Consider the following 10,151-nt stretch of genomic DNA (forward strand, 5'->3'; position numbering starts at 1 on the left):
GTGGGCCAGGATTGGGTAGATTCCATAATTAGTTCAGTCATGGTCAATACTGAGGTAGCTGTATAGGTATATGAGGACGCTAGTTCCAGAGTAACCGGACGGGGTTCTAGTTGTCTGATGGCGGTGCTGTGCCCCCTGCTAGCGGGTGGGCTTGGTTCACTCATCGTGCCAGGACTCAGGGCCTTTGCCGTTGCCTAGTGGTGGACAGAGCCACAGATGTGTGTGGCCTTCCTGTCCTCCTTTGAGGGCTGCAGAATCTTCTGCCTGCTCTCTAACGGTGTTAGGAACCTGGCTGTTCCAGGTCCCGTTTGGGGAACTCATTGGTTCTGACCTTTCACTCCCAGACATGGCCGAGGTAGCGACTGAGTCTGGGGGCTGTGCCGTCTCCACCCGGGTGGTGGGCAATGGCGGCCGACTGCATATTGGCGCCGCTTTCGTTTCCAGGTGCGTGGTGAATAGTGCCGTCGGGTGCCTGCAGCCTGGGATAGACCTGGGGCAGGGTATCAGGATCAGTGCCTTCACCCTCCTGAGGTCGCTGACCTATAACTTGTGGGGACACCTGGGGCAGGGCATCTTTACCCTCCCGAATTCGCTCACTTGCTACTTTTGGGGACACTCTATTCCCGACATCTCGCAACATTTTGTTCTTTACATTCTTAATCGGTTTGTTACATTGATTTCCAATAATACAATGTCTCTTTAAGTTCAGTTAGTTGCAGGTCTCCTTTAAGAGAACCCTGCCAAGTCACGCTGCCCCTCGCTGCAGCAGGGACACCACCTTGCCTCTCTCCTCGGGGTGGACTGCCCTGATCCTACTCTTCCGCGATTCTGCCGCAAAAGCTGGAAGAGTGCCTGTGAATTCGATCTTCCTCCCCAGGCGTCCAGCCACTGAAGCCGGGAAGGTACTTTTAGGTCATTAAGGTCAGATAATTGCCACGCAGTCGTGATGGACGGTCTGTGCCTCAGGTGCTGCACTGGTCTGTTCTCTGGTGCCTGGCCCAAGCGAAGGTGAGGTTTTGCTCTGCCACTGAGCATGGGGGTCATCGATTGCTGGAGTGAAGAGGTCTTCCCATTTCCACTGGATCTTCCCCATCCACCTTCTTCTGAGTAGCATTGGACCATCACCTGCAACAATCCACAGAGGTAACTTGTGCACCACGCTATTATGGATTACACTTACATCCGCACTACCAAGGACTGGGATCAGCTCCTTGGTGTAGGTGCGCAACTTTTCCTGAACTGGAACCAGCTCAGGTCATTTTTCATTCCATAGCCTCTCAAAGGCACCCTGGCTCATCATTGACTGGCTCACTCCCGTGTCCACCTCCATGAAGACTGAAACGCCGTTTATCTCGACATCCATCTTCACTGGAGGACAATTGGCGGTGCAGGTATACACTTCAGACACTTCTTCTTGGGGCTGAGCTGCCTCTCTGGCCAAATCATCATACTCCCCGCTGGATTCAAAGTCATCTACCAACCCCTCTGCTAGATGGTGAGTCGTATTTCTTTTACACATACGCTGGAGGTGGCCCTTCATGTTACAGGCTTTGTATACGTACTCAGCAAACCGACAATGGTGAGCCCTATGATTTCCTCCGCAACGCCAGCATGGTGCTACTCAATTAGAACCCCTCGGCAGACTCTGAGTTCTGGAACCCTGAGGTCTGTGCTCTCTTCCCTGGGCAGAGCCACGTTCTACAGTCTTGCCTGTGAAAGGCACCATTCTGTGTACAGTACTTGCCGGGTTTGAGTCCACAGGATGAATGATTTGCTTGGTGCTGCAGGTCGAGGTCATGAACTCCTGACTGATGCTGATGGCCTTCTGCAGGTTGACTGTGTTGTCGGCAGATAATAGCTTGTGAAGGAGGCCCTCGTGGCCAATTCCTATAACGAAGATGTCTCGCAATGCTTCATTGAGGTCCGTGCCAAAATCTCACGGTGCCGCAAGTCTCCTGAGGTCGGCAGCATGTTTTGCAATCTCCTGGCCCTCAGGTCTGCGGTGAGTGTAGAATCTGTGCCTGGCCGTGAGGATGCTCTCTTTTGATTTAAGTTGATCGCAAATTAGTTCAGTCAGCTCGTCGTATGTCTTATCCTTGGCCTTCGTGGGTGCCAGCAAGTCTCTGAAGAGGCGGTAGACCTCAGGCCCACAACTGGTCAGCAGTATAGCCTTGCGCTTCTCTGCCAATGTGTCCATCTCCCCTGCCAGGTCGTTTGCCACGAAATATAGCTCGAGCCTTTCCGTGAAGGCATCCCAATCATCACCCTCTGCGAAGTCTTTTAGTGTGCCAGTTGTTATGTTTGTAATGTACCTATGAATGACTCCACGAGGCAATGTGTTATACTCAGACTGCAGTGACCTTGGTCCTTTATTCCCAACTCAAGAGTGAGGCAGCCGCTTGCTGGCTCCCCTTTTATACAGCCCCTGCCACCAGGGCAGGAAACCCTTGTATCGACCAGTTGCACCCTCTAGTGGTGCCAACATGTATATACACAGTGTAAACCTTATTGACAATACATCAGGTAAACAAGTCTCCATCTTATGCAAATATACAGTGACTACACAGAGAGTAGATCTATAGTCTGCATATATAACACTAACAGAGTGAGGGGAGGGGGTCAAACAAATGGAGTGAGGGGAGGGGTCAAACTAACGGGGAATGAGGTAAGGGGTTAAACTAACAGTGAGGGGAGGGAGGGTGTCAAACTAACAGAGTGAGGGGAGGGGTTAAACTAACGGCGTGAAGGGAGAGGTCAAACTAACAGAAAGTGAGGCGAGGGGTCAAACTAACGGAGTGAGGGGAGAAGGTCAAACTAATGGAGTGAGGGGAGGGGTCAAACTAATGGAGTGAGGCGAGGGGTCAAACTAACGGAGTGAGGGGAGGGGTCAAACTAACGGAGTGAGGGGAGGGGTCAAACTAACGGAGTGAGGGGAGGGGTCAAACTAACGGAGTGAGGGGAGAAGATCAAACTAATGGAGTGAGGGGAAGGGTCAAACTAATGGAGTGAGGGGAGGGGTCAAACTAATGGAGTGAGGGGAGGGGTCAAACTAACGGAGTGAGGGGAGAAGGTCAAACTAATGCAGTGAGAGGAGGGGTCAAACTAATGGAGTGAGGCGAGGGGTCAAACTAATGGAGTGAGGGGACGGGTCAAACTAACGGAGTGAGGGGAGGGGTCAAACTAATGGAGTGAGGGGATGGGTCAAACTAATGGAGTGAGGCAAGGGGTCAAACTAATGGAGTGAGGGGACGGGTCAAACTAACGGAGTGAGGAGGGGGTCAAACTAATGGAGTGAGGGGAGGGGTCAAACTAATGGAGTGAGGCGAGGGGTCAAACTAATGGAGTGAGGGGATGGGTCAAACTAACGGAGTGAGGGGAGGGGTCAAACTAACAGAGTGAGGGGAGGTGTCAAACTAATGGAGTGAGGGGACGGGTCAAACTAATGGAGTGAGGGGACGGGTCAAATTAATGGAGTGAGGGGAGGTGTCAAACTAACGGAGTGAGGGGAGGGGTCAAACTAGGAGTGAGGCGAGGGGTCAAACTAATGGAGTGAGGGGAGGGGTCAAGCTAATGGAGTGAGGGGAGGGTCAAACTAACGGAGTGAGGGGAGGAGTCAAAACGGAGTGAGGGGAGGAGTCAAAATGGAGTGAGGGGAGGGGTCAAACTAGGAGTGAATGGAGGGGTCAAACTAACAGGTAGTGATGGGAGGGGTCAAAACGGAGTGAGGGAGGGGTCAAACTAACGGAGTGAGGGAGGGATCAAACTAACGGAGTGAGGGAAGGGGTCAAATTAACGGAGTGAGGGAGGGGTCAAACTAACGGAGTGAGGGAAGGGGTCAAACTAACGGAGTGAGGGAATGGGTCAAACTAACGGGGAGTGAGGGGAGGTGGTCAAACTAACCGAGTGAGGGGAGGGGTCAAACTAACGGAATGAGGGGAGGGTTCAAATTAACAGAGTGAGGGAGGGGTCAAATGAACGGAATGAGGGGAGGGTTCAAACTAACGGAGTGAGGGGAGGAGAATGAAGGGAGGGGTTGAGTGTCTCCCCTGTGTCCCGGTGATGTGAACTGGACTCCGTGCCAGTCAGAATGCTGGATTCATAATTGATGTCTAGAAGTGAACGATGCTTTCGTTTGACCCATGAATGCCCTTAATTCTACCAGTTCACATTGAATTTGACCTGAACCGCTGCCAATTACAAGACCCACAAACCTCTGAGTGAATGAATTAAACCTTTCTTGCCCAATCGTCAAAGGAGAATTCAGACAAGTCAACAATTACCAGCGATTTGTAGACTAAATGCAGATAAATCCCCTGGACCTGATTGCAGCCTTGGGTCTTAAGAGAAGTAGCAGCAGGGATTGTGGATGCATTGGTTGTAATTTACCAAAATGCCTTGGATTCTGGGGGTCCCAGCAGATTGGAAAGCTGCAAATGTAATGCCCCTATTTCAAAAAGGAGGCAGACAAAAAGTAGGAAACTATAGACCAGTTAGCCTAACATCTGTGGTTGGGAAAATGTTGGAGTCCATTATTAAAGAACCAGTAGCAGGACATTTGGAAAAGCAAAATTTGGTCAGGCAGAGTCAGCATGGATTATGAAGGGGAAGTCATGTTTGACAACTTTGCTGGAATTCTTTGAGGATGTAACAAACAGGGTGGATAAAGGGGAATCAGTGGATGTGGTGTATTTGGACTTCCAGAAGGCATTTGACAAAGTGCCACATAAAAGGTTACTGCACAATATAAAAGTTCACGGGGTTGGAGGTAATATATTAACATGGATAGAGGATTGGCTAACTAACAGAAAACAGAGAGTCGGAATAAATGATTCATTCTCGGGTTGGCAATCATTACTAAGTGGGGTGCCGCAGGGATCAGCGCTGGGACCCCAACTATTTACAATCTATATTAACGACTTGGAAGAAAGGACTGAGTGTAACGTAGCCAAGTTTGTTGACGATACAAAGATGGAAGGAAAAGCAATGTGTGAGAAGGACACAAAAAACCTGCAAAAGGACATAGACAGGCTAAGTGAGTGGGCAGAAATTTGGCAGATGGAGTATAATGTTGGAAAGAATGAGGTCATGCACTTTGACAGAAAAAAAATCAAAGAGCAAGTTATCATTTAAATGGAGAAAGATTGCAAAGTGCTGCAGTACAGCGGGACCTGGGGGTACTTGTGCATGAAACACAAAAGGTTAGTGTGCAGGTACAGCAAGTGATCAGGAAGGCCAAAGGTATCTTGGCCTTTATTGCAAAGGGGATGGAGTATAAAAGCAGGGAAGTCTTACTACAGTTATACAGGGTATTGGTGAGGCCACACCTGGAATACTGCGTGCAGTTTTAGTTTCCATATTTACGAAAGGATATATTTGCTTTGGAGGCAGTTCAGAGAAGGTTCACTTGGTTGATTCTAGAGATGAGCGGGTTGACTTATGAGGAAAGGTTGAGGAGGTTGGGCCTCTACTCATTGGAATTCAGAAGGATGAGAGGTGATCTTATCGAAACGTGTAAGATTATGAGGGGGCTTGTCAAGATGGATGCAGAGAGGATGTTTCCACTGATGGGGGAGACTAGAACTAATGGGCATGATCTTAGAATAAGGGGCCGCCCATTTAAAACAGAGATGAGGAGAAATTTCTTCTCTCAGAGGGCTGTAAATCTGTGGAATTCGCTGCCTCAGAGAGCTATGGAAGCTGGGACATTAAATAAATTTAAGACAGAAATAGATAGTTTCTTAAACGATAAGAGGATAAGGGATTATGGGGAATGGGCGGGGAAGTGGAGCTGAGTCCATGATCGGATCAGCCATGATCTTATTGAATGGTGAGGCAGGCTCGAGGGGCCTACTCCTGTTCCTATTTCTTATGTGCTTATATGCACGACAAAAGCACCACCGCTATCAAAATCATCACAGACATCACCTTTCATGATCATCACCAAATTGTGCATTGCAATGATTCTCATGAGGCCATCATTATTTAGAGATTCTCCGACGAGGCAAATGCCTCCCTCCTGCAGTAGTTGGAGTCACGCTGGGGTGGGTGTGGGAAACCCATCCCAAAGGTTTACCAGAAGATTTGGGCTGACATAGCTGAGGTGAACTCGTCAGCAACAAACGAGGTGCGTGAGGGCAGCCAGTGCCGCAAGCGCTGGAACGACCTTGTCGGATCCACCAGAGTAAGTATTACATTTATTTACATTTACTTATATATTTATATAATTTGAATTGTAAGTGTAATGAGTGATTAAAATCAGATGTGATGTCTTGCACTTATACCAGGAATGTTTTACTCAAAGCCTGCGTTTACGGTGTATATCTTTAGGTAAATAATGATAATGATCATAATAATAATGATTACATCTGTGGGTTATGTGTTGTATCAGTCTCTGTGACAATACCTAGCAATGATCTCACGCAATGATCTCATGCCATGTCGTGCTGGTGTTACCTTTTGCAGAATAAGTTATGGAAGAATAGGGCCGAGCAGCAGTGCACGGGTGGCGGGCCAACGGTCTTCATTGAGTTCACCGACATCGAGGAGCGGGTGCTGGCACTCGTGGGGAACCACCCCCGGTCAGCCACGCAAGCAGCAACAGAACCTGATGTAATGCCACGTGAGTAAAATATACACCATTGCGTGATGTCAAGTCAATAGATGCCACACCCACTCATATCCGAACAATAATGTAGGATAGATGATTGATAAAAGTGTTATCTAAATAATAATGGCCACATGAAAATCATTGTAATGCAGAATTTGGTCATGGTCATGAAATGTGATGTCTGTGATGATTTTGATAGCGGTAGTGCTTTTGTCGTGCATATGCTGTGTGTAACGCTGGAATCACCTTGTGACCCTAGCACCCCCTTCTCCTCTAATAACCTAAGTTATGTTTTGTAGCTCATCCAGCAGCGGGCTCCATGCAACACCACTGAGCCAAGAAGCTGCGGATCCGGCGACCTCGCCCAGGGATTGTCAATCTGGTGCTGAGGAGCCCCGAATCTCGCCCGTAGAGCTGCAGGGTGCCTTCTTCACTGATGAGACTGGCGACTTTGAGGAGCTCCATTATCTATGCAACCCTGATGACATCTAGTGCTCCTGCGGCCATGTTCTCCTCCACCGTGAAGGTAGCGGGCCCAAGCATCTTGCCACAGGCACCCCGAGTGTCTCCATCATGGCGCGGACCCCGCAGAGGTTGGTTCAATGCAGCAGGACTGCTCCACGAACTGTCCAGGAAGAGTGTTGACATAGGTCAGCAGATCCTCCAGACAGTAGGGGGCATATCCCAACAGATGGCCAGCATGTCCACCACCATGGCGGAGTATGTGCCGCGTATGGCGGAGGCCCTGGCGATGATAGCCAGGAATATTGGTACCAGAGGGCTACCAGTGGTCCCGGAGCACGACACTGCACCCTAAGGTGCCACACCCCCATTGCCAACAACACATGTGAGCCAGGAGGAAGGTCTTGCTTCTGGCTCGGAGGACGTTCCCTCCTCGGGACTGTCCTCTCCAGCAATCGGCCAACCAGCGGCTATGCCGATATCCCTCCCAATGAAGCAGTGCCTGAGGAGCAGTGTGGCAAAGCGGTTTGGAGTCGGGAGGGGAAGTGGTAGAGGTGGGGAGGAGAAGTGAGGGGGGGCACGGGAGAAGGAAAGTGAGGTGCATGGCTGCAGGAGTTGCATTGGTCACAGTATTTTTATGTTGTTGTTGCTATTTTGTTGGGAGGTTTGAGGGGAGGGGGGTACCTTGTTATTTTGGATTTGTGTTCTATGTTTATGAAGTTTTGTTGGAAATGATAAAAATTTAATGAATGATATAAATTTGTGGTGGTGTGGGGTGTTTTTTACAGTTATAATTATGATTTTATACAAATGTTCTCATTAAATGTTTATTTCACATAACCTTGTTGCGCATTGTCTCAGATAGCTGCACCGTTACACACTGGTGATCCCTTAACATGAAAGGGGATAATTCAACGTCACCTGAATCAACTTAAACTTTAACTGTCACCAAGCTAATGCACACCATTCATTTATGAGCTGCAGACACAGCAGTGTTGCAGCTTTGTAAATATCACCAATGTTATTTCAAGCAAAGCGCTCATTTATGAGCTGCTGACGTAAGAGTCTTGCAGCTATGGAGCCACCACGGGCCCTTTCCTGCGGTCTAGAGGGGGGCGGGGGCATGGCTGCATTGTCAGCCTGATTGTCTGCCCTGAGATCAGTGTCCACCTCCTCGTCCTCTCTCTCCTGAGGTGGACTGTCAGACTCATCAGGCAATTCTTGTCCCCTCCTGATAGCCAAGTTGTGCAGCATGGAGCACACCACCACGAATTGAGCTACCTGCTCAGGGTGGTATTGTAACTCGCCTCCTGAGTGGTCCAGGCATCTAAAGCACTGCTTAAGCACTCCAATGGTCTTCTCGACGATATTGCGTGTGGCTCTGTGGCTCTCGTTGTATCGCTTCTCGGCTTCTGTCTGGGTGTTATGCACGGGGTCATCAGCCAGGTCATATCCTTTGTCACCAAGCATCCAGCATTGACCTGTGGCTGACTGGTAAACATGTCAGATACAGTGCTCTCACGCAGGATGTGAGCCTCATAGATGCATCCCAGAAATTTTGAATTTACTACCATTATAAGTTGTTGGTGGTCAATGAGTTGCACATTCAGGGAGTGGAAGGTTGGCACCTTGGAGAAGTTTGCAATTCTGGAGAATCCTAGAGCCCTCTCAGTCTGTGCCTCCTTGGTCATAGGGAAGCTGATAAAGTCCTTCCTGCGTGCGTAAAGGGCTTCAGTGACCTGTTGAAAGCAGCAATGTGTGGCAAGCTGAGATATCACGCAAATGTCGCCAGCTGAATAATGGAAAGTCTAGACCAACATGTAGAGCCCCTACATGTGTTATTGCACAAAGGTGAGAACTGGGTATGGGGAAAAAAAACAAGTAATTGCTTTTGAGAAAGCTAGAAACATTTTATGCTCCAACAAGATGCTTGTATTTTATAACCTGTGTAAAAGACTTGTGCTAGCATGTGACGCTTTGTCGTGCGGAGTCTGGTGCGTATTACAACAAGCTAATGTTGCGGGGAAGTTGCAACCTGTCACCTATGCCTCCAGGATCTTGTCTAAGGCCGAGAGGGCCAACAGCATGATTGAGAAAGAGGCATTAGCGTGTGTGTTCGGTGTAAAGAAAATGCATCAGTAACTGTTTGGCCTCAAATTTGAGCTGGAAACCGATCACAAGCCCCTCATATCCCTGTTCGTTGAAAACAAGGCGATAAATACTAATGCCTCAGCCCGAAACAAAGGTGGGCACTCGCGCTATCAGCATATAACTATACCATCCACCACAGGCCAGGCACCGAGAACTGTGCGGATGCTCGCAGTCATCTACCATTGCCCACCACGGGGGTGGAAATGGCGCAGCCTGCAAACTTGTTGATGGTGGCGCATCCTGCAGACTTGTTGATGGTCATGGAAGCGTTTGAAAATGATAAATCACCTGTCACGGCTCGCCAGATTAGGACTTGGACCAGCCAAGATCCTCTGCTGTCCCTAGTAAAAAACTGAGTGCATGGGAGCTGGGCCAGCATCCCCGTTGAAATGCAATCAAGCTGTTCCAGCGGCGAAAGGACGAGCTGTCCATTCAGGCAGACTGCCTGTTGTGGGGTAACCGCGTAGTGCTACCACGATGAGGAGAAACTTCTTCACCTAGAGAGTGGTGAGCCTGTGGAATTCTCTAGCACAGAAAGTTGTTGAGGCCAATTCACTAAATATATTAAAAAAGGAGTTGGATGTAGTCCTTACTACTCGGGGGATCAAGGGGTATGGCAAGAAAGCAGGAATGGTGTCCTGAAGTTGCATGTTCAGCCATAAACTCATTGAATGATGGTGCAGGCTCGAAGGGCCGACTGGCCTACTCCTGCACCTATTTTCTATATTTCTATGTTTCTATGCTACCAAAAAAGGGCAGGGAGATGTTCATCTCGGATCTCCACAGCACACACCCGGGTATAGTAATGATGAAAGCGATAGCCAGATCCCACGTGTGGTGGCCCGGTATCGACTCTGACTTAGAGTCCTGTGTACGGCAATGCAGCGTATGTGCTCAGTTGAGCAATGCGCCCACAGAGGCACCACTAAGT

General features: G+C 49.1%; 1 long non-coding RNA gene across 1 annotated transcript; it reads left to right on the top strand.

The window, feature by feature from the left end:
- Positions 1–766: 766 nt before the first annotated feature.
- Positions 767–7,602, top strand: LOC139229864 (uncharacterized). The gene is made up of 3 exons (XR_011587835.1): positions 767–1,495; positions 6,463–6,619; positions 6,907–7,602. It is a non-coding gene; the product is annotated as an uncharacterized lncRNA (long non-coding RNA).
- Positions 7,603–10,151: the final 2,549 nt, after the last annotated feature.

Source organism: Pristiophorus japonicus, chromosome 19 (genome assembly GCF_044704955.1).
Source record: "Pristiophorus japonicus isolate sPriJap1 chromosome 19, sPriJap1.hap1, whole genome shotgun sequence".
In the NCBI taxonomy this organism is placed as follows: Eukaryota; Metazoa; Chordata; class Chondrichthyes; family Pristiophoridae; genus Pristiophorus; species Pristiophorus japonicus.